The following is a 26059-nucleotide window of genomic DNA, read 5'->3' on the forward strand; positions in this document are numbered from 1 at the left end:
TGACAGAGTTTAATTTTTAATCAATCAAACCTTGTCAAATACGACATTATGTCACAGCCCATCAAATAGCTACTCTAGGAAGATTCCGTGCACGGTTGTTGCTCTAATGAATTGGCATGATTGTGAATTACGTAATTGCAATGTTCCACTGAATACGGCAGTGCGCTGCCCTACAATTGACCCTACACGTCGCTGCTCTTTTGATCGAAAGTGATATACTTGGAAATTGACACTTTGTTGGGTGCCTCTGGATACAGCTGATGTACTATGTTAATGATGAGCTCATTGAGTCATGTTGATGAGGCATATTATGAATATTTGTTGCAACCTTCCGAGTAAATGCCCTCCCGGAAGAACCCCCATTAACTTCTACTCATTCTTTCTGGCAATACATCTCATCTGGAACAAGGCATACTTTTCAGCATGGTGTTCTATGAGTAATGATCATTTCCAAAATTTATAACTGACTGCTTACATGGCATGCAGTGAAAAATCTGTATTCATTGGATTCAATCTGAAATATTCGATTCCGTCAAATAAAGTGAATGTGACTTTCTTAATGTTATGCCAAACGTCAGATATGACGAAATATGATTGAAATTTTCAATTTCGATTAGTTATTTCTTATTCGTTTTTCAACAAATTTCCGTCAAATTTTCAAGGTCGACCACAAAATTCTTCAAGTTTTACGAACTTCATAAATTAAGGTAAATTACTCCACTTGAAGATTCAGTAACTAATCTAATATCGAATCCCAAACATGTCTTGCGATCATTTGTCATTTGTGATCATCATCACTTCATCATTTGTCAAACTAATTCTAAAGAAGGATACAGTATGGCCCATAAAAAATGCGAAAATCGTCATATCATGTTTTATGGTAGTTTTTACATAGAAAATGTGAATGAAACATAAATATTATTCATTACTTGTATTGTATAATCTATTTAGACTCAGTTTATAGCTTTGAACATGATTTTTATCTGTTACTTTCCCCTTACCAGAGAGGAATTGGAAGAATACCTTCAAATTTTATCATGCGGACGTCGAGCTCAATATCTGTGTGATGAAAGCTTCTATAACATCAACAATGACGTCAGCTTCTTCACAGGCCTTGTCTCCAGCATACGCCGATATCAAATTATAGAATTGGTTCATACCTGGATCATTGAAGACTTAAACATATTTTCGAAAAAAACGGCTCGTTTTGGAGAGCTTTGATTGAACCTTCATATAAGTGTGATAATCGGCACCGTTTTGCTTAAAACCCATGAGCTAGTATTGATATAAGTTGTCTCTAACCGAAGGAACAAATTTCATCCTCAAAAATCTGTTAAAGGCCTCCGTATATACTTTTTATTCAACTTTAACAAAAAATAAAGGCATATCAAACCTGCAAGACGCAAATGCCCTAAAGACTATGACCCTGGCAAAATATGTTTTGTGATCATGAAAAACACGTTCTCTAAGCACTCCTCCATCCTCTGATACCGAATAAACTAATATTTTCAACAATAAAGTGTGGGTTTTGAAGGTGGAAAGTTTATTACCAGAGTATACGACAATCAGACTCTGTTTCTTGCTTTGGGCGGACAAAACCTTTGAGTTTCTTTGCTTTATAACATTATTTAGTATTGGTACTCTTGGGAAGTAACTCGTACCGGGTACGAATAAATAGAGACGTCTGTTCTTAACTGAGAGGTGGATAGGAATGATTTATTTCTGTGAAAACTTATTTATCACTAATCAAGGAAGTCAACGATTGCTTCGATACATAAATGAGCTGCGTTGCAACTCCAATACTCCTCCTCAACGCTGCTACTCCAATCCGCACTGCTTCCGTAGCTGCTGAATCTTGACTCGAGATAATGGCTTGGTCAGCCAACATCAGTTCGGTTGGACAATAAACGTAGTTGATGGCTCCAGTCTGCTTCAAATTCTTGGCAAAGTGAAATTTTGTCGCTATGTGTTTTGTCCGATTGCAGAACTTCTCCGAATCCAGCATTTTAAGGCAGCTTTGATTATCCTCGTGTATGGTAACGGTTGGTTCATCTTCTCCGAGGTCCGCCAGCAACCGCTGCAGCCAGAGTGCTTCCTGCGAGGCCTCCGATAGTGCAACAAATTCTGCCTCCGCTGTTGATAGTGAGACGCACGTCTGCTTGCGGCACGCCCAGGAGATTGTTCCGCCGTTGAACTTGAAAACGAATCCACTGTTCGACTTGCGATCATCTCGGTCTTCCGCCCAGTCTGCATCCGCGTATCCAATCAGTCCCGAACGGTCCTCGTGGTGGCTCAGTCTCAGCTTCAGGTTGATAGTTCCCTTCAAGTACCGGACCATACGCTTCAGCTCCGTCCAATCTAGCTGGGTGGGACACGTTATCTTCCGACTCAAAATGGCAATCGGTGCAGCTATATCAGGCCGAGTGTTCACCGCGATGTACAAGAGTTGTCCTACTAGCTTCTGATACTGCTTGTTGTCTGGGAGAGGAATTGGATTATCAGTTTGCTTACCATAGCCAGTGTCCAACGGAATGTTAGACATTCTTGCTTCTTCCAGACCAACAGACTTCACCACTTCATCGATGTATTTTCATTGGCTTAGGTGAAAATCTCCTGCTTCATCTCGTAATACTTCAATGCCCAGGTAATACTGGACATCCCCAAGGCTGCTGATTTCAAAGTTTCGCTTGAGGGCTTGTTCCAATGGTTTGATGATCTGCTCATCCTCGCTTGCTACAATCAGGTCATCAACGTAAACGAGGACGTAGCACCATCTTCCGTGAACCTTTCTTCGATACAAGCAAGGATCCGATTCGCACCGTCGGAAATCAGCTTGCTCCAGTAGGTACCTCGTTAAGTCTTTGGTTCCAAGAGCGTGCAGACTGTTTCAAACCGTATAGGCTTTTCATTAATCGGCAGACCTTGTTTTCCATTCCAGCAACTGCAAATCCAGGGGTTTGTTTCATAAAAATCTCCTCCTCAAGGTTGCCATGGAGAAACGCCGTCTTCACATCATACTGCTTCACCACCATTCGTCGCTTCGCCGCTATAGACATCAGGGTACGGAATGTTGTTTGCCGGACCACAGGCGCGAACACTTCGTCATAGTCGGTCCCATAGCGCTGGCTAAAGCCTTGAGCAACCTGCCTCGCCTTGTACCGGGTAACTTCACCGTTCTGGTCCCGCTTCAGCTTGTAGACCCATTTACAACCAACAGCACGTCTTCCAGCGGGCAGGTCAACCAGGTCCCACGTCTCGTTGGAATTGATCGAATCCAGTTCCTCCGCCATCGCCTGTTTCCACTGGTTGCGTTGAGAACTGGCCATTGCTTCCTTGAAAGTCTTTGGCTCCTCCTGAATCACAGGTCCAGCAGCGCACACGTACCTGTCTGGTGGCTTACCTTGATTTGTCCTGGTAGATCTGCGAACTTCAGGTTCATCTACTTGCTCGTCATTCGGTTCATCTACTTGCTCGTTATAAGTTTCTGGATCCTCCCAAATTTCATCGTCATCGGATTGGTCATCACATGGTTTGGTTGGTTCGTCACGTTCTTAAATCTTCTCTAGAGGAATATTACTTGAAGGAATCACCAACTCTTCCATTCTAATTTCATACACAGGTTGGCAGCTACCCAGGAACTTGACGTCACGACTCACGGTTATTTTTCCGCTTCTTGGATCCAACAAACGATAGGCCTTCGAGACTTCACTGTACCCAACGAACTTGAGCTTGATTGCTTTGCTGTCCAGCTTCCCACGTTTTTCGGTCGGAACATGACAGTACGCATCCACTCCAAATTGTTGAACATGTCCAAGGTTGGGCTTCTTCTTGAACCATCTCTCGTACGGTGTTGAAGGGATTGAACGAGAGGGCAGGCGGTTTTGTAGATAATTTGCGGTCACCACTGCTTCTCCCCAGAACCGGTGATCCATGTTAGCGTCAAGCAGCATACAACGGGCCATTTCCACCAGGTATCGGTTTTTCCGCTCGGCCACCCCGTTTTGTTGCGGAGTATATGGAGCAGTGAATTGGCCGATGATCCCGTTTCGCTTTAGATACGCTCTAACGCGCTTGCCAGTGTACTCACCTCCATTATCGGACCGCAGGATTTTCGATTTCTTGTTGAACTGCGTTTTTGCCATCTCAACGTACTCTTCCAGCTTCTCCAGGGCTTCAAATTTGTTTCGTATTATGTAGACGACCGTATATTTGCTGTAGTCGTCAATAAACGTCAAGAAGTACCTCCGTCCTCCAATGGTTTAGTCCTCATCGGTCCACAAATGTCGGTATGCACTAGATCCATCACCTCCGACGTCTTGGATTCGGACATTTTCGGGAATTGTTTCCGATGCATTTTACCTTGAATACATGCCTCACATAGCTCCTTGCAGCTGCATCCCTTGACGTGCACTCCTTGGGCCAAATCTTTGAGCTTCATCACAGCGTCACAATTTCGATGGCCGAGCCGCCTATGCCAGACATGAACACACTCGCTGGCCGATGTCACCAAGGATGCAGACTCTCTGCATTGTCGCACCACGAACAAACCTCCTTCAAGCTCAGCAGTTGCACCAATCGTTCCGCTTCTGGAAATTTTTGCGCCACTTTCATCAAACGTCACGGTGAAACCTTTCTTCACCAACCGATTGACAGAGAGAAGGTTGGACTTCATCTCCGGAACATACAGCACCGCTTCCAGTGTTATCACTCGGCGGTTGCCTGCTCCATCCAGCACTACCATTTCACCAGATCCGCGACCTCTTTATTGCGTCTTCATTCCGTTGGCAACCCAAACTGCTTCCAGAATCGTCTCGTCCAGGTGGTCAAAGAATTCACGCCGATTTGAGATGTGGCACGTTGCCCCGGAATCTAAGATCCAATGATCCTCACGCCGCGACGCATTTCCGGTACAGAACGCCCAGTTTCCCGGTTCATCGTCATTTTGCACCACGCTGTTCACCTTCTGTTGCTTGGTTACCTTCGAATGTTTCTTCTTCTCTGCTTTCCAGGCCTTGAATTTTTCACAGTTCGCTTTCAGGTGTCCCGATTTCTTGCAAAAGAAACACCGGTCGGAATCCGCCTTTGATCCTACTTGCAACGCGTTTTCGGTCCCATCGTCCATCTTGCTACGGCTTTCCCGCTTCTGCCATTCATCGATCAGTTTTCCCTTCACCAGGTTCAACGTTAGATCTTCTTCCGGTCTTGCCTCCAGAGCGGTAACGAAGGTTTCGTATTCTTCCGGCAGGCTGCTCAGCAGGATAGACACCAGCCACTGGTTGTCGAGAACATTTTTGGGTTGCAGATCGTTCAGTTTTTCAAACAGCTCCGTTAGGGTCGAAATGTGAGCTTCCATGTCACCGTTCCTTTCTAGCCGCAAACGACAAATCTTGCGCATCACGGATACCTTCGTGGCGAGCGTTTTCTTGACGTGGAACTTCTCGAGATTTTCCCAAGCTTCGGCAGCAGATTTGGCCTTCCTGATGTGTACCAACTGGTTGTCTTCCACGGCCAGTCCGATTGTCGCCAACGCTTGATCGTCCTTCGATTTCCAGGCTGTCGTTTCGGGTTCGGGCTTCTTATCCTTCACGGCGGTCCAACTTCCTTCCTTGACCAAAAGCAGCTTCATACGAAAACTCCAGTTGTCGTAATTGGACCCGTTCAGTTTCGCAAATGACTTCTCCATTTTCGTTCTTCAGTTGAAAAAAAAAAAAAAAATCTTCAGACTTCGCCGGTATCGATTCGGATGCTGGGCCCATAACCTATTGGCACTCTTGGGAAGTAACTCGTACCGGGTACGAATAAATAGAGACGTCTGTTCTTAACTGAGAGGTGGATAGGAATGATTTATTTCTGTGAAAACTTATTTATCACTAATCAAGGAAGTCAACGATTGCTTCGATACATAAATGAGCTGCGTTGCAACTCCAATATTTAGGACAGTAAGAATAATATGATAAAAATTGTCCTGGATAGCGAAATTATGTAAGAATATACAACAATAATCAAAAATTACATTTACTAGCAAAAACAATGAAAATATCGCTTGTGGATGCTATACTTACGTTCAAACAATTTTCGCATTTTTTTTGTAGTTCAAGCGTTTCGGACGACTTGGACTCATCAAAACACGCTGGATTGTTCCGGATACCCGGTTCCCCAAGGGAAAGTGATCAATATATTGGCGGTTTTGAAACATAGTTTGCGAAGTACATGACTTTTTTTTAGTTACACTTTAGTTGAAAAGTAATGACATTATAATTATGATCCATCATCATCATCGTTATCGTCTCATGAGCCATCGAAACGTGTCCTGGTGGCAGATCTTCGCGCTTTCGCTGACTACATGAACGTGTTGGTCACAGCGGCTAGCGGCGTCACGACCATCGTTGAACCTGCGTTTCAAGAGGCTGGACGACAAAAGGTGAAGACAAAGGCATTTGTAAATCCCCATTCGACGGTAGATTCACGACCGCCATGGCAAAGTAAAGAAGTACCAAACTCTGAAGGGTGCAAACCGGACTTCAAAGTGGATCGACCATGTGTAGTGTGCAAAACTTCTGGGCACAACCCGAAGGATTGCGATATGTTCAAGCAAAAAGATCTAGCTGACCGTTGGAAGATCGCATCTGAAGTTCACCTTTGCAAAAGGTGTTTGTATCCACATGGACGATGGCCATGCAAGGCTTCAACATGTGGTGTAGACGGATGCCAGCAGCGCCACCATCGCCTTCTTCATTCTGGGGAACCGCAAGTAGGGGTAATAGAACTGCGACGAACTACAACACGGGCACAGTACCTGTTCATAAACAATTGCGTAGTCAGATACTATTCTGCATAATTCCTGTGTAACAAGCTAATGGGAAATCGATTTTAACCTTCGCCTTTTTATATAGTGGTTCAGATTCCACCCTGGTCGAGAACTCGATAGTGAAGCAGCTAGGCATAGTGGAGCTAATGGAGTGAAGCGTACTGAAGATATAACAAGTTCAACTTTTGATTTCCGGATTGGATTCGACGAAGCGTTTCGCAGTGAATGGTGTACACACCGTAAGGAGACTAGATTTGCCTCGACAATCTTTGAGGTTCGACGAGCTCGAAAGAGATTTTCCTCATTTTCGCGGGCTTCCCGTGAAGAGCTATGACGATGCATCCCCTGGGATTTTAATTAGGCTGGACAACACGAAGGTTAAAAGCACTCTAAAGTTTATAGAAGGTAAACCTGATGAGCCACTAGCAGCAAAGACATGGATTGGTTGGGTTGTATTCGGGTGTAACCGAGGCTCAGGAGAAAATTCTTCTCGTCGACTTCTTCACTTGTGTAAACAGTCCAGTGATGAGGTGCTTCACGATTTGGTGAAAAATTTCTTCCGTATTGAGGGCACGGGGAAACTACAGAACGCACCTCTAGCGGTCGATTCCAGACGGGGCTCTTGTGAAAATATGACCATTTTCAATTCCCAGCACGCCTAATGAAAACAACCGCTACCAATCACACGCTTAAAATATGTCGCAAAGTGTTATGGAGCGACTCCACAACTCCTTGCTTTCGTGGCTGAGATCAGATTCACGACGCCACACGCAGTTCGTGGGATTCTGGATTGGGGCATCGAAGATTTCAGATGGGCCCCAACAAAATGTAATGTCGCTGACGAAGCTACCAAATGGAGAGCAGGACGTAATATTGAGCCAAACGGACGCTGGTTTAAAAGACCCAATTTTCTTTATAAAGACGAAGACTGCTGGCCTCGATGTGAACCTCCGTTGCAAGAGTCTGCAGAAGAGTTACGATCGGTATACGTACAAACCCATGTCGTGATCATACAGGTGATCGAGTTCAAGCGTTTTTCAAAATGTGAACGTTTGAAACGTACTGTCGCTTTCGTTCGTCGTTTCCACGAGAACTTTCAGAGGAAGACGAAAGGTGAACGTTCATATCTCACACTATCATTGAGTCGCGAAGAATTGAAGAATGCGGAGTTCACCGTGTTGAGATTGGTTCAACTGGAAGCTTATCCGAACGAATGTGAGCTATTGCTAAAGAGCCAAGATGTTCCACCGAGTCAACAGCAGAAGATCAAGAAGAGTAGTGCTCTTTATAGTAAGTCTCCGATAATTGGTGAGGGTAATCTTATCCGAATGAAACGGCGTACTGGAGAAGTTGATTGGATTCCCAATGACATGCGATTTCCATTGATCCTACCGAAATCGAGCTACGTGACCTTTCTACTAATCGACTGGTATCATCGTCAATTCAAGCATACCAACGGAGAAACTGTAGTAAACGAGGCTTTGAAAAAGTACACTGTCTCCGCACTTAGAGTTCTAGTAAGAACTGTAAGCACACACTGCAACTGGTGCCGAGTGTATAAGGCGATTCATTTCATTCATTTGCTTAAATCTTCATTTGCTTAAATCTTTGGAATAATGGAAAAGTATTGAGATTGTGTCTATAATTGACCCGATTCCATATTCGTACACCTAACAAAAAAGAAATATACAGCATTCAAAACTAATTTTTAATGAACTAGATGATTACTTAAGCACTTCGTTGTGTTGTTAAGATGCAGTAGAATACATTTCTAAAATGTTAATAAGCGGACATATTTTAAACTTAAGTAAATTTAAGAAAAATACCAGTTTTCCCATGCTTTTTGCTAAAATATTCGGTAAGTCGAACAATAAATTGCATTTTTTTCAACATCACTTCCTTAAGAATGATAACTGCGAATATTGCACAAGTTTCAAAAAATTATAATCAGTTTTAGAGTAGCTAGGAGTGGATATCGACAACTTATACTTTTGAATCTTAGGTAATATAACATTTATAACAAATCCAAAACCAAAAATTTTAGTCAATTCCTTTATGTTTGGCTCCTCAATGTATATACATAATCCATAGTTAATGTTCCTATCAAAACATTGCGTAATTATCATTTTTAATTTACGTTTTACTACCAAACATGATTATAGAGAATAATAGAATATATATTATTGCCATAACCGCAACACAAACGTTTTTTAAAATGATGAAAACAACAGGATATATTCTATTAAATAATATATCAATGCTCTCTGCTCATTCAAGTTATTTTGTATTTTCCTTATAAAACCAATAAATTGCAAAATAGGGTGCTATTTTGAATATAATTTGAATATTATTTCAAAGATAATTGAATATTACGATGTAATCAATTATGTGGAGGTATGTACAGCGTAGTTTCGGATAATTCATTGTAAAACGAAGTTCTTAGTTCAAATTATTTTTACAGACAAATTCAAAATTTATATTTACCTGTTGATAAGAATGAAAATTTGGTTTACATTGATTAAAAATATCATTTTAGAAGAGTTTTGAACTTATGGCACAACAATTTTCTGAACTCAAAAGGGATAAAATCTTTTTATGATTTCTGTAAACTGTATATATTTCAACCAAATTTCTATCAGAGCTTACGAGTATAATCTATAGATTGGATCCAATGACAAAAATAACCGTTATTGTTCGAATTATTGCATTTTATAGCAAAAATCATTGGAAAACTGTCATTTCTCATAATTTTACCTAAATTTCATATATGTCCACTAATAAATTGTTCAAATGTATTTCACTACATCTGAACATCATAACAAAGCACTTCAGTAATCAAATAGATCTTCTAAATTTAGTTTTGAACGTTGTGCGTTTGAATTTTGGTAGGTGTACGAATATGGAATTGGGTGAATTTTAGACATCAATTCAATACTTTTCTTTTAATCCAAAGATGAATGTAAATGGAAACATTTTGTGATTGGCAAACAATAGATGACACCTATTACCTTCAATGTAGATAAAGTATTTGTAGCTCAATACTTCATTTAATAGTTTTTTACTAACTTGATGTGGAAACAGTGTCCTGTACGAATATGAAATTGGGCCACTGTATGCAGTTAAGCAAGCATTTTTTCAAACTAATTTATTAACCCTAGAAAAGCTAAAATGGATAGCTGTCTCTACTATTTGGTAGAAAACATGTTTGTTTATCCGACCATCATTAAAAAAGAGCATAAAATAATATAAATTGACGCTTATATTGAGCTGTTCGGTAATCCGATTTGTCCATATTTACCACGCGTAATGAGATAATTAACATAAATAATGTTTTTTACATCTAAAATCGCTGTTCTCCTTAACGTGGGCAATCTACCCCCAGTCCCCCTACTCCTTACGTTCTATCATTTCCTTTTGTTGGGTTGAACTACTTTGGTCCGCTACCGGTGGAGATTTTTTTTTTTAATTCTTCATTAGTATCATTCCAAACATTACATTTATTATTTCTTATATCTAGGTGTTCTGTGTTATTAGACAACACTATCATCCTAATTTGGTTAAACAAATCTAAGATTTTATTAACATTTTGTTAACAACATATTACATTTCATTTGCCGTAGCAGTTAAGATTTTTTACAGGTGAGTTGATTTCACCTGCTTATAAGAGAAAAAAACGCTTTGAATATACTTAACCTATCTTAACCTAAACATATAACGCATAAATCGTGACAATAGAAGATTGTAACGATTTTTGCCTAAAATTATTAATGATTTTATTTGACATTTGTTCCAATGTTTCAACATTGGATATTCTATGTAACTCGTTGGTACTATACCAGGGAGGAAGCTTCAGAATCATTTTCAAATTTTTATTTTGAATTCTCTGCAGAGCTTTCTTCCTGGTATTACAACAGTTAGTCCATATTGGTACAGCATACAACATAGCAGGCCTGAAAATTTGTTTGAATATCTAAAGCTTGTTCTTAAGACAAAGTTTAGATAACACAGGTAGCAAAGCTCAAAGCTTTTAGTTAACCCTTTTCCAGTAGAGAAGCTAGGCAAAATACAGGACGCTTCGATGCTTACTGACTTTAAAATGGCTTGCTCAATTTTCACCACCTAATTAAAATTTTAATCTTGTCGCTCCCTTGCGACGCCTATGCACCTATTCGTTTCCATCATTTGCTTCTATAGACTCCCTTTACCTTTGAGTCACATGACCGATACAGCCATAACACAAAAATAATTCAAAACAATCACGGTCGAAACCTTCTCTTATGTAAAATTCATAGTTATTCATTGGCGTAGGAACAGTGGCCCCCTCCAGAATCATCCCCCCCCCCAGAATGTTTGATGACAATAAAAAAAATAAAACAAAACCGATTTAAGATGACGCAAATTCTTCTGGAATTATGTAAATAACTCTTGTTATTAACAAAAAACTCACTTCAGTAGGGTAACGGTCGTTTTTGGACCCCCTAAGGAAGTGATTTTAGTTTTTTGTCCCAATTACTTAATTGCACAGCGTAACCAAGTCAAATAGCATGCCAGAATGCAGAGAAAAACTTCCTCTATGAGATAAAAATGCCCAAACGGTCATGTAGGATCCAAAAACCGTCGCAAATAATTTAATTGTGAAGCACTGTTTTTCACTATTTCGGACACACCAATACATTTTGGACCCTCAAAGTATATAGTTTGGACCCCCGGCATTTTTTATCGTTTGGCGACAATGTCCATGACACTGGTTGTATAATATGCTTGCCCATAGTCTAATCAATCGATTGACAATGGAAAACCGAATAAATTGTACGCTCTTAGTCCAGAAACTTGAAAAAAGTTTTTGTTAACATTTGAAAAATTTCTGACGGCTTCAATTCCTGTGTGTAACGTGCTGGAACGGTTTCATGGATGAAACGATTAAATTAAATTAATTTCAGACAAAATAAACACATTTTTTTTGTACAAACGGTTGATGCAAGTGCGAAATAATCCTATCTTTCCAAATGGCATGCGAATTGAGTTGGTCTTTCGATTTAAACCGGGAAATTTGTAGGGATATGGCCCAGGGGGTCCAAAATATATAGGGGTCCAAAATGTATTGGTTACCCTAGTTACGTTATGTAATGTTGTACAACTATATTGAGAAAACCTCGTTTACGTTACACAGCATCAGCGCGGCTGTTTTGACTTCGGTGAATCGTGCGACAATCGAAAGCTTAACCGTCCGATTGATTTCCCATATAAGAATTCACTAAAAAAAAAATAATAATTGAAAAAACAGACATACTAAAAATACTACTACGAAAATTAAGGTATAACTTTCAAGGAATTTCGGCATGGGAAACTTTTTATCAGATTATTGGCTAAAACAATGTAACAAAATCGGCCAATAACATTCCAGCAATAAATTCTTTCTTTGATTTTGATTCACTGTTTTAAATATTCGCATGAATAAATTCATTGCTTTAACTATATTATTTCAAAAAAACTTATTATTTCATAAATTATTTGATTAATTTCCAACAGATTTGTAGCAAATTATTTTCAAATAACTTTTCGATATTATTCATAGAATATTATTATTATCAAATTCCTCAAGGAATATTGAAGAGTGGCTTCAGAACTTTTGCAAATCTTATGAAAATTAATCAAATAATATTGTTCATACCTTCAAAGCGAATTCTTCCTGGTGGACATCCATTCATGCTATGTCTACTTTTTATTAAGTTGATTCCAGAATACGTTCCCGGATTTGCCAAAAAAAAATGTTTCTTGTGTCAAATCTAGACTAGAAATTATTCTGTGAATTTCTTTCAATATTTCACTAAAATTTTATAACAAATTCTTTTGCGTCGCTTATCAATGGTCCTTAAGAACTGTTTCCAAAATACATCACAATTTGCGTCAAATTCTTCTTTGCTTTTTTTCTAGAAATTTTGCTTCAAATCTCCAGTTGATTCATGAATTGGAAAGAAAATTGTATTTGAAACATCTCTTGCCTTCGAATCTTCAAAAGAAATTTGTTGAAATACCCCTGGAAAATTTTAGCTTCCATAGTTAGCACAGCGGAAAATGAATTTGTAGAGAAACATGTAGTAAAATAACTGGGAAGGGGGAAAGGATATTTTAAGATATTCATAAAGAAATTTTTATTGATCTTTCTTGCTTAGAAATTGTCTGATTCCAAATTCTTATATTTTTGGCCGGAAGGCCAAAGGCTTTCTGGCAGAATCCTAGAAAATTAGAAATCAAAGAAGGATAGATTTTAAGGATAATTTCTAAAGGTGATTCTGATGGAATCTTAAAAAAGGCAAATTGTAGGAGTTTTGAGAAATTTGCACAATTCTTAAACGTATGGTTCTTGATTTCTGAAAGTTCATCAACAAATTTTCAAAGCAATGTACAATACATCTTTGGTAATGTTCTTAAAAAATACCAGCAATATTTCAGCGTTTAACTTCTACTGTACTACAAAATAATCGATAATAGACTATTCAAGTTAGTTTGTTTGATATTTCGAAAGGTAGGAAAAAATGGTTTTAATACATCAATATGTTCACAATATAGTATCATGACACTTCGGAGTTCATACAAAATATTATCTAAGATTTTGATTTTATTTTACTTTCAGTAAGACTGCGTTTCAACACCTATAATTTTTTTATTATAAAAGACGATTATGAATTTTACGACAGGAATGTAGTAATTTTTTCCGAATTAAATGTCAGCTGCAATTATTAGAAAATTAAAAGTTCTTTCAATCCTTTTTTGTTTGTGTTTCTCTAGAAATCTGATATGGAGTGATTCGTAAAGGAATTTGTAAAGCAATTCCTAAAAGTATTGCGATATTCAAAGAGTAGTTTTTAAACCAAAGTATGGAGAGTGGATAAATTTTTAAATGTAACTTATGAAATAATCATGAGATAACTAATAAAAACATGGAATGATTTCTAAAACCTAAAATAATACTTGATGGAATTTCTGGAGATTTTTTTTAGAAGTTCAAGAATGAATTGCAAAATCTTAGTAAATCGATGAAAAATTTCTTCAAAAAAATTCTTTCGGGAATTATTGGAGAATTTTCTTTTGGGAATTTTGTTAGTGCGGTTTGAAGAAAAAAATCTCTGGAAAATACTTAGATGAATAATTTAATTCTCTCAGACATCCCTGAACAAATTACCCGGAAATCTTTGAGTATTTTCGTGGAAGAGTTTTTGAAAGAACAGTTCAACGGCTTCTGCTAGGAACTTTATAAAAATGTTAGAATTTTTTAAACATTTCTTAGTCAAGCAAAGCAAAGAAAATAAAACAAAAATTCCGAGGAAGTTTTGAAGAAATGGGGGATGTTGCTCCTTGATTTAAGAGAAATTTAAAAAATGCAGGAAGATCTGCGTTGATGATAGATTGGCTTTTCAGTCCTGACAAAATTAAAAAAAAACTGTTATTTTATTATGTCCAACGTTTCAGTCCGTTTGAGACCTTCTTCAGAGACTCAATTTTAACTGTTCTTCCTTCCAGATAGATAGGCGAAGAACTTCTTTGAGAAATCATGAGAATAACAATTTCCTAATTGAATTCTTTCTAATGGATCATAACATTTTTGTGAAATATTACGTGGAACATTTAGAGTAACACCCAGAAGATTTTTTGCGGGAAGTCTGGATAATTTTTGTTGTGATTATTTTCAAACAGCACTGTAGGGCTTCAAAAGCAAACTGTTCTGAGGAAATCGTGAAATGAAACTTTGCTTGGTGATCTTGAAGACATTTTTGGTGTTTTTTTTCTGATTTAAATCCTAAACAAATTATTAATGAGCAACTGGAGGACACTTTAAATTAACAGTTTATATATAATTATTATAACTAGTGATCCCGGCAAACTTCGTCTTGCCATCCAGTAGGCTGATGAAAACCGCTACGAATCGTCCCATACAAAATGACAGTTCCGTTCACTGTCGTTTTTCCGGCTTTCCCGGTGAAAGTCCAGGAACTTTTATACACACAAACACGTCGGAACTCTTTACGAACAAAATGGAGAAAGAATCATCCAAATCCGCTAACCCGTTCGTAAGCCATTTCGTGACATACAAACACCATTCCATTTTTTTATATAGATATATAAATATAATAATAAGTACGTAGAGGACCTTCCACTAGGGGCCTAGACAGCCGTAGCGGTAAACGCGCATCTATTCAGCAAGACCAAGCTGAGGGTCGTGGGTTCGAATCCCACCGGTCGAGGATCTTTTCGGGTTGGAAATTTTCTCGACTTCCCAGGGCATCAAGTATCTTCGTACCTGCCACACGATATACGCATGCAAAAATGGTCATTGGCACAGTAAGCTCTCAGTTAATAACTGTGTAAGTGCTCATTAGAACACTAAGCTGAGAAGCAGGCTCTGTCCCAGTGGGGACGTAACGCCTTAAAGAAGAAGAAGAAGAAGGACCTTCCAAAAGAAATGATAAAAAGAATTTCTAATACATTTTCTGGCCGAATTCTTCAAGAAATTGTTTAAGTAATTCGGTACAGATTCTTCGAGAATTTTTCTGGTGAGATCAGAAAGTCTGGGTATGATTAACTGTGGAAAGCCCAGGATGAATTTCGTGAAAACCGATAAAAGATTTCTTGATGAAAGCACTGAAAATTATGAAAATAATTCATAACGAAATTTCCTTAGGAGTTCTAAGAGGAGTCTCTTCAAAGAACATGATTGAATCCTTGAAAAAAATCGTGGAAGAATCACAAAGAACATTCCTTGTGATTTTTTCGCTAGTATTCTTGAAGGATTACAAAAAGAATGAATTTGTACATTTAAACTACAAATGAAACTGATGTGCCGCGAAATGAGACAAAATCACAAATTATTAAAATCAATACAAATCTGTTAAAAATACGAAATTTGTGAAAATCGTGATTATCGCGACCGGAGATGAACCAGCCGCGGGCTGAAAATCTCCCTAATAGAGATAATAATAATAATACATCTGTAAAAACAGGTATATGCTAGCCCCCCCTAGGCCCCCTCCAGACAAAAATCCTAGCTATGCCAATGTAGTTATTAGATTATTATTAGAAATTACGGAAGTATAAACGGAGGTCAGTAGTTTAAAAAAAAAACTGCCGAAGTAAATCAAAAGTGCCAAGAATAGGATCTGGTTCCTAAAAATATTCAATCATGTACAAATTGACAGACTTCGAGGCATTTCCAGATCCAGATCCAGTTTTGGGGTCCACCTTTTAAGATTGGTTGACCTGGTATTAAAATGCACCATCACAAAGCAATGTTAAAATCCATGTTAATATTTTCAAATCGAAAATATTTATCATGAACGGAAACCTGGACTGCATCAATATTTTTCAGATTTTGAATTGTGCCGCTTAGGTATCCGGTACTGGGGGATCTCTCCCTATATTTCACTACCACATTTTTTTCAAAGCACTTCTTCTTCTTTCTGGCGTTACGTCCCCACTGGGAAAGAGCCTGCTTCTCAGCTTAGTGTTCTTATGAGCACTTCCACAGTTATTAACTGAGAGCTTACTATGCCAATGACCATTATTGCATGCGTATTTCGTGTGGCAGATACGAAGATACTCTATGCTCTTGGAAGTCGAGAAAATTTCCAACCCGAAAAGATCCTCGACCGGTGGGATTCGAACCCACGACCCTCAGCTTGGTCTTGCTGAATAGCTGCGCGTTTACCGCTACGGCTATCTGGACCCCAAAGCACCTTAAACTGGTTTTGTAAAAACCATACAATTTTGTAACAGTTTGTAGTTTCTTTGTAGCCGCGGACTTTACTAAAGAAGGCCCCGTCATTCGTAATTGTTTTCAGCAAAATCTTGCACAGTTCCCACTGTACACTTTTTGCGTGGAGTTTGTTTTTTTTTGTCTGATCATCTTTATTCTACCGACTTCACACCCGCGAAACGACGAGCAAACTTTTCAAATTTTACCCTTTTCAGGCAGACATGTTTGGGTGAAAAGTGAACAAAACGCATTGTTGTTCAACCTTATCGTGACGTTGCCCCAAATTCCGGAGAGCCTGGCTATTCTTCCGGCACTGACTAGCAGCGCGTTGCTACTTTTAATATTTTTCCTCTCTCTCTCATTGTGTTTATCATTTTTAACATGATCCGAAAGGCCCCAGCCAACAAACATTATTGGCGTTATAATCGTTTTGTGCTCCCGCCCGATCGGGACTGACCTTTTGTGCTCTGATATAGTGCCGCACAGTGGTCCAGATTTGAAAAAAATATCATGGCACTCAAACTATTTTACGAATTTCGGGACTCAGATAGCCATAGCGATAAATGCGCAGCTATTCAGCAAGACCAAGCTGAGGATCGTGGGTTCGAATCCCGCTGATCGAGGATCTTTTCGAATTGGAAATTTCCTCGACTTCTTATATCATTGACCAGGTACGATGATACTCCATGCCCAGGGAAGTCAAGAAAATTCCCATTACAAAGAGATCCTGAACCCATCGAAAGTAGAACCCAGGCACCTTCAGCATTACTTTGCTTTGTAGCAGACATTAATCACTAAAGGGTAAAGAGACCCCTATTTTGGCATAATATATTCTCTTAACCATCTGATGTTAAGCATGGATATTTGATTTCGTTTTTCGACTTATAAGGTGTTTGGAAATTGCGTTTTAGCCAGATTTCCAGAAAACTGGACCTCTGTGTGCCGGTGGGTAGCGTTCAAAAAAGAATACACGTCACCCTGAAGAGGATATTTTTTGGACGCCACATTTTTGGAAGGGAAAAAGGGAATAAATTGATGGTGGTTTTATATATGAAAATCCTGCGTCATTCTGATCGGATTTGTTCTTTTTTGCTATTATGGATGCTATTCAATTGATTCGACCCATGTTTGCTCAATGTGGCATCGAAGGCTAGGGGAAGGTAATGTTGACGGAATTTTTCCGCGCTATTGTTCAGCGGTATTCAAACCAAATAAATTGATTTTTGCAGATTTGTTTAGTTGATACATTGTTGCGCAGCAAAATTAAATAAAGCTATTTGTTTGTTGATAAAATTACTAACGAAATGTTTATCTCTCCTACTTTCAGAAAACGCACCCAAACTAACTCCATAACACTGTGGTAAGTCAAATTGATTAGTGTAAATGAGAGGGGGGTAATGACCTGCTTTTCAGATCAAAGTATTTCGTCAAAGTACCTTAAATTTATGTGGGCCCCATATAATTGTGCAAAATTTAGGTTCGAGCGGTTTCGTAACGTCGCGAATGAAATTCGGATGAGATTTTATGTGGGATGATCTTTTTGTATTTTTTCTATATCCAATTTCTTTTTACTCCAAAACACAAATTTCTTTTTTATTTTTAACAACTCTGCCGAAAAAGTAATGTGCTTAAAATGACTGCTTAAAGTTACAGCCTTCTAAATGTTGATAGTTTAACACGTATGGCCTTAAGCATTTGTGTTGCCAGCCATTTTTCGTAAATCCTCGCCTATTTCCGTGTATTAGAACATTGTCCTGTATTTAGTATCGAGGCATCCTGTACTTTTCATAATTTCAAATTTGTAAAATTTACTATAGAAAATACCCAACATAAAACGCTAATGGGTTAGACGCTATCATTTGTAAATTTACTAAAACTGTGCGCATATATGAGTTATTATCGGATATGACATTTTCTAAAAAAAATTGCTCAATATTCAAATATAATTTGATATCGGTAAGCCGTAACTAGAGATGGGCAAAAATAATCGGAGCCATTCAAAAGTTCCAGATCACTAAATAGAACGTGTGATCCGTGGTTTTTTTTTTTTTTGCAAGATTCGATTCATTTGATCAGCACGAAAACCCGAAAAACGAACGAACTTTTTCGTTCGTTTCATGGCTTCATTATAACATTTGACCCGGTTGACACATGCCTTGCATTGCGCGCCACGGCAAACATTCAAACACAGTTTAGTGCTGCTCTGCACTCTCAACTAATATGCTCGGCCCACTTGGATGCAGGCATGATGGATGATAGAGTGAGAAAAAGTGCCCACTTGAATGGCAAAGCACATTTTTCTTCTTCCTTTTAGTACGGGTAGGGGAAATCAGCCGAGTAGGGAGGGTGCAAAACCACCCAAGTAACAATTCCACAGCAATTTGGCATTCGTGTGGATTTATTAATGTTTTATGACAGTTACGTGAATGCTATGGTAGCTATAGAAGCGACATTTAATGTTGCTAGAAGATGATATTTTGTAAGTCAGCTATCAGTTGTTTTCATAACCTTTTAGAGACAAACTATAAAGTTAAAATTTTGTGGCTACAAAACCTGCTTTATTGTAGCATAAACTGTTAGTGGTGGCTGAATGATACTTATTTGTGACGGCTATGATAAAAGATTGATATAATATCTTCATGAATGTGCTCGTAAGATGCTATGGTGTGATGATTAAACTGACTGAATATAACTCAAAGCACAATTACTGCCCAATCAAACCAAGAAATGTTGCATTCTTCACCTGGCGATTTATTTTAGCAATTGCTGAATAACTAGAAATCTGCCACTTTCAGAGGGGGCACATGCAAATTTACTTCTTTCTCATCACATTTCACAATAAATCTCACTCGGCACTAAATACTTGAGCATAATATCCAAACAAATCACTTCAAATAAAAAGCACTGCGAAATAAATTATTTCAGACGTGTTTTCAGTCTTATTTTGTTTTGTTTACGTTGGAATAAATCCGGCAAGATCGACGTTATGATAAAATCATTCACAAGATTAAGCGACATTCATCTAGGCGCCCTCAAAATAGCTTCCATTAATGCTATTTTGCTCTTTTTGTGTGACATAAATATACACTTCATAGCCTCTTTTAGGGTGGGCCATCTAGTCACGTTCTAGCCTACAAAAGGTTTTGGAGGATGCGATGAAAGCAAAAGTTCCTTGACCGTGGTTTTATGTGTGTTTATTTATAGCACCCTGGAAGTAATTCGTAAAACTAAAATTGTTACTTGGGCAGTTGGGCACATCCATGATTAAGCTTGGCATGGTTTTTTTTCTCGGCCAAATTGTCTGAAACATTTCAATACGAAGCGCATCAGTACGACGCATATTGTGACTAAATAAAAACTCAGTAGCTTTCAAAAAACCCCACTGCCAAAGCGAATAAAAAGTTCCATGAATAGGTTGCGGCTATATTGATAGTTTTGAGGAAGAATGTACGAAGAATAAGAGATCGAAATATACGGAAGGTAAGATACATGTCGCGCAAAACAGAGTGAACCGCTCTTTTTCCGTTCTCTAGATTCAGTTCGCTCGTTCTTTGTGAGCCGCTGAGCCGCTGAATCTTTTTGCCCATCTCTAGTTGTACCTAAGGCGCCATCCACAAATAACGTAACGCTCTATGGGGAGAAGGGAGTGGCGTCTAGCGTTACGGCTCATATAAAAAAATTGAAATTCTTCGTGCTTTTTACGTTTTATTTTATGAAAGGGACGTTCTTTTTTTCCTTTCTTCCTGCAAAGATGTCCATTGAAGCATTGTAAAGGAAAACATGCTATGCCTAGGGCTGAAAATCTCCTTAATAAAGCTATAATAATAATAAAACATGCTATAAAATTCATTTTTGAAATTTCTTATCGAAATACACAACACAACATTTTTTTACAAAAAAATGTTGTACGTAACTCGTTGCAGGACTCGATTTTTACAGCACTCGTCGTAATTATCCTACTCGGCAAGTCTCGTAGGATAAATTTGCTGCTCGTGCTGTAAAAATCATCATTCTGCAACTTGTTTCGTAATCTACTGTTTTTTGTACATGTTTTTAGGTGATTTTTGTTGAATAAGTAAGACGCACAATTCCAAAACAACTAAATTGGCTTCAACAGTATTGAGGAAAAATATTTGGAATCGATTGAGCATTTATGAAGTAATGGCTAATAAAAGATATTTTTTCAGTAAAATGAGGAACAATTGGGAGAACACTGCTTGTAACTATGACATATTTTTAATTGAGGTCGCTTAATCTGATGCTGTTCTCAGAACTGTTTTTGCACTTCACAAATTTGTGCTATAGGTCGCAAAAGTTTTATAGCACACTGATTTTATCGATGTTCATATGGAATTTATATATCGTTATTGTTACATATTGTTTGACGTTAAAATTCTGCGGCAAATTAAGGTGAAAGTTGATTGAGCACGTGAACATAATGTTGCCACCCACTCGAACAACCCACTGAAGCACTCGAGCCACCCAACAAGGCAGAGAACAGTGTTATGTGCGCCGGCCGGATATAAATCATCATGTTCTATGTATATCAACCACCAATCAATCAACCACAGAATTAAGTACGAAGTATTACTTGTACACGTTCCATACAAAGGTATTATTATTTTTATTTATTTAGTTGGTGTTACATCAATTAATTTGATAAAACCTCGTTAACGATGTTACGCCAATTTACTCGGTCCATGGCTGTGTCTCTCCAACTTCGATTTTGGCCCACGTTCTCCAGATCTTGTTGCACCTGATCAAGCCACCTCGCTCGCTGTGCTCCTCGCCTTCTTGTGCCAACCGGATTCGACGAGAACACCATCTTTGCAGGATTGTTGTCCGGTAGTCTTGCAACATGCCCTGCCCAGCGCACCCTTCCGGCTTTCGCAACCTTCTGGATACTGGGTTCGCCGTAGAGCCTAGCGAGCTCGTGGTTCATTCTCCGCCGCCACACACCGTTTTCCTGTACTCCGCCAAAGATCGTCCTAAGCACCCTTCGTTCGAACACTCCAAGTGCTTGCAGGTCCTCTTCCAGCATGGCCCATGCTTCATGTCCATAGAGGACCACCGGTCTTATAAGCGTTTTGTACATGGTACATTTGGTGCGAGGGTGAATCTTTCTCGACCGCAGCTTCTTCTGGAGCCCATAGTAGGCGCGACTTCCATTGATGATGCGTCTCCGTATTTCACGACTAACGTTGTTGTCAGCCGTTAACAAGGATCCGAGGTAGACGAACTCATCAACCACCTCAAAAGTATCCCCGTCTATCGTAACACTGCTTCCCAGGCGGGCTCTGTCGCGCTCGGTTCCGCCTATCAGCATGTACTTTGTTTTTGACGCATTCACCACCAGGCCGACTTTTGTCGCTTCACGTTTCAGGCGGGTGTACAGGTCAGCCACCGTTCCAAATGTTCTGCCGACAATATCCATATCATCCGCGAAGCAAACAAATTGGCTGGATCTTGTGAAAATCGTACCTCGGTTATTGAACCCGGCTCTCCGCATGACACCTTCTAGCGCGATGTTGAACAGCAGGCACGAAAGTCCATCACCCTGTCGAAGTCCCCGGCGGGATTCGAACGAACTGGAATGTTCGCCCGAAATCTTCACGCTATTCTGCACACCGTCCATCGTTGCTCTTATTAGTCTTGTGAGCTTCCCGGGAAAGCTGTACTCGTCCATGATTTTCCATAGCTCTTCGCGGTCGATGCTATCATAAGCCGCTTTGAAATCGATGAACAAGTGATGCGTTGGGACTTGGTATTCACGGCATTTTTGGAGGATTTGCCGTACAGTGAAGATTTGGTCCGTTGTCGAGCGGCCGTTGATGAAACCAGCTTGATAACTTCCCACAAACTCATTTGTTATTGGTGATAGACGACGGAAGATAATCTGGGATAACACTTTGTAGGCGGCATTCAGGATAGTGATCGCACGATAGTTTTCACATTCCAGTTTGTCACCCTTTTTGTAGATGGGGCATATGACCCCTTGCTTCCACTCCTCCGGCAGCTGTTCCGTTTCCCAGATTCTGACAATCAGCCGGTGCAGACAGGCTGCCAACCTCTCCGGGCCCATTTTGATGAGTTCAGCTCCAATACCATCCTTACCAGCGGCCTTGTTATTCTTGAGCTGGTTGATAGCATCCTTAACTTCCCTCAATGTGGGGGCAGGTTGGTTTCCTTCATCCGCCGTGCTGACATAGCCACCTCCTCCGCTGTCGTGACCCTCGGCGCCTGTGTTCTCCGTGCCATTCAGGTGTTCATCGTAGTGCTGCTTCCACCTTTCAATCACCTCACGTCCGTCCGTCAAGATGCTTCCGTCCTTATCCCTACACATTTCGGCTCGCGGCACGAAGCCTTTTCGGGATGCGTTAAGCTTCTCGTAGAACTTTCGCGTTTCTTGTGAACAATGCAGCTGTTCCATTTCTTCACATTCCGCTTCTTCCAGGCGGCGCTTTTTGTCCCGGAATAGGCGGGTTTGCTGCTTTCGTTTTCTTTTATATCGCTCCACGTTATGTCGCGTTCCTTGCTGCAGCATTGCAGCCCGCGCTGCATCCTTCTCCTCCAAAACCTGCCTGCATTCTTCGTCGAACCAATCGTCACATGTTCTCCTTTCCACGTACCCGACGATGCTCTCGGCTGCGTTGTTGATGGCTGCTTTTATGTTGCTCCAGCAGTCCTCAAGAGGGGCTTCGTCAAGCTCGCCCTCTTCCGGCAACGCTACCTCGAGATGCTGCGCGTATGCGGCAGCGACGTTCGGTTGGGCCAGTCGCGCTAGGTTATACCGAGGCGGGCGTCGATACCGTACATTATTAATGACGGATAGTTTTTGGCGCAGTTTCACCCTCACCAGGTAGTGGTCGGAGTCAATGTTAGCGCCACGATAGGTTCTGACGTCGGTAATATCGGAGAAGTGCCGTCCATCGATCAAAACGTGGTCGATTTGTGATTCCGTCTGCAGTGGTGATCTCCAGGTGTATCGATACGGGAGGCTGTGCTGGAAGTAGGTGCTGCGAATGGCCATGTTCTTGGAGGCGGCAAAATCTATCAGTCGTAGGCCGTTCTCGTTCGTCAGCCGGTGGGCGCTGAACTTTCCAATCGTCGGTCTGAACTCCTCCTCCTGGCCAACCTGAGCGTTTAAGTCTCCTATGATGATCTTGACGTCGTGGCTTGGGCAGCGGTCGTACTCGCGTTCGAGCTGCGCGTAAAATGCGTCCTTGTCATCATCAGTGCTTCCGGAGTGAGGGCTATGCACGTTTATGATGCTGAAGTTGAAGAACCGGCCTTTGAGCCTCAACTTGCACATTCTTTCGTTGATCGGCCACCACCCGATCACGCGCCTCTGCATATCACCCATCACTATAAAAGCTGTTCCTAGCTCACGTGTGTTGCCGCAGCTCTGGTAGATGGTATGATTACCTCTAAACGTTCGCACCATCGAACCTGTCCAGCACACCTCCTGCAGCGCTACGATGTCGAAACCGCGGATCTTCAGTACATCGGAGAGTATGCGTGTGCTTCCGATGAAGTTGAGAGATTTGCAGTTCCACGTACCGAGTTTCCAATCGCAAGTCCATTTTCGTCGCTGTGGTCTTTGCCGATTGTTCCGGTCCGTAATCTCTCGTTGACGTTCCTGTGCTGGTATATTTTTACGGCTGGCTTGCAGGGCCTGACACCAACCCCCTAGATTTCCGGAGGACCATTCCCCCTATATGTTCGGAGGGCCATAGTGCGCAGTTTAGCTTAGAGTCCTTCTCTGGCACTCGGACGATGATCAGCCGCCCTTGACATGGGGAACAGACGCTGTTGTGAGCCGCTCCTAACATGGAGTACAGACGCTCAAGGTTTGCAGAAGCAAACCCCCCCTTCCCTGTCAGCATACGACCAAAGTTCCCACCGGGGGTTGGTTACCCGATCTTCCCCAAGGTTACTCGTACCCCGGCCAGTACCACGAGGAGGTAGGGATAGGAGTTGCTGGGCAAGAGGCTAAGGACCACACAATGGGGTCTATTTTATTCCTGTAGGTACGCGAGGTACCAATGGTACGCCATGCCCAGCCATTTACCAACCATACAAAGGTATTATTGTCGATATTAATACATCAACACATCAACACAATTTATTTTATTTTGTAGTGGAAATATGTTTTTTGACCAAAATTATAAGCATTGTTTGCACCAGGCGTGATTTTTTTACCTTTTTAGACAGTTTTTTTTCTCCCACAGTGGTTTGTGAGTAGTGCGGCAGGGGGAGCGGAAAGTGAAGAGGGGAGGAAAATGCCATATTGGAGGCCATTTTGGTACTCAAGCGTCTATGTCCTTAAGCAAATAGATTGCTATAGAAATTTTGAGAAGTTTTCCAAACACGCTAATACTACATACAATACATTGTTCAAACCCTTATGAAGGATGTTGCTGAAGAAACAAATCTCTTTTGAGCTAGTTTTGTTTGTGATTTTGCATTTGGGCTATAATCCCATATTAAGCTAAATAATAGCAAACAAACTCATGAATATCTCTTCTGCTATCCATCGGATTGAATTTCTCTCTTCAGCAAATTTCTTTATTATGGTTTGAAAAATGAGTTTTTACTATGGGATAATAAGTTTGTACTTACATTACAGTACTAGCGTGTTTGGAACATATCTCAAAATTTCTCCATAGTAATTTCCATATAAACCTACATTGTCTTTGGGCCACCTTTAAATCACCACCTAGAAAGCTGAAAATTTCACAGAACACTATTTTTATGGTAAGGATGGTAAGGACCATATGGGAGATTGAATTCTCAAACATTTTTAAAATTTCACCTTTTACACATAGCAAAAGAACGGTAAAATGAATATCGAGAAATACAAAAATTGTGAAATGAATGTCGTTTGACACGATGTCATTTCCAAAAACCATGAATTTTGCATACCGTTCTGTCCCAAATTCCAAACAGACTAATATTCCGAACACTTTGTTTTTGTATGGCGCTTTGGTTGAAATACCTCACTGAAATATGTCACCAAATTGTCAGGAGATGGCAGTCATTTGGAATTCAGTTTTAACGTCTTTTAATCTGTTTTATACCTTTGAATCAAGGTGTTCGGAATATGAGACAGAATGAACACAATGTTCGGCATTTGAATCAAAATGTTGTTACATACTTTTACGCAAAACCAATACGAAACTAATTGAATCAACATTATTATCGTCACACCCAACAGCTAACGGATAAGTTTTGCGAAGAAATTGAAATTTTGACAGATACCTGCTAATTTATGTCTATCATTCGGAATATGAGTCAAAACGGTACATTTCAGAAATCTCCAACCATAAACAACAATAATAGCTTGATCTTGCTTGCTATGTCGAATGTGACACACATACAAAGAAAGCAGCCCTTGTTTTGAAACATGATAAAAGAGAACAAAACCGTACCGTTTTCTGGTAACGCCATCGTGGTCAGCTACATTCAAATGACATTTTTCATTCGTACATTCGTTTGAT

At 40.0% G+C, this 26059-nt stretch overlaps 1 long non-coding RNA gene across 1 annotated transcript in view; it reads left to right on the top strand.

Moving 5' to 3' along the window:
* The first annotated feature begins 17885 nt into the window (after window positions 1–17885).
* The window catches only part of LOC110678553, a 256206-nt gene continuing 248032 nt past the window's right edge, over window positions 17886–26059 (top strand). Inside the window, exon 1 of the long non-coding RNA XR_002501730.1 lies at window positions 17886–17919. This is a non-coding gene — a long non-coding RNA (uncharacterized LOC110678553). The remainder of the gene's footprint in view (window positions 17920–26059) is intronic.

This window comes from Aedes aegypti, chromosome 3 (assembly GCF_002204515.2).
Source record: "Aedes aegypti strain LVP_AGWG chromosome 3, AaegL5.0 Primary Assembly, whole genome shotgun sequence".
Classification (NCBI taxonomy): Eukaryota; Metazoa; Arthropoda; class Insecta; order Diptera; family Culicidae; genus Aedes; species Aedes aegypti.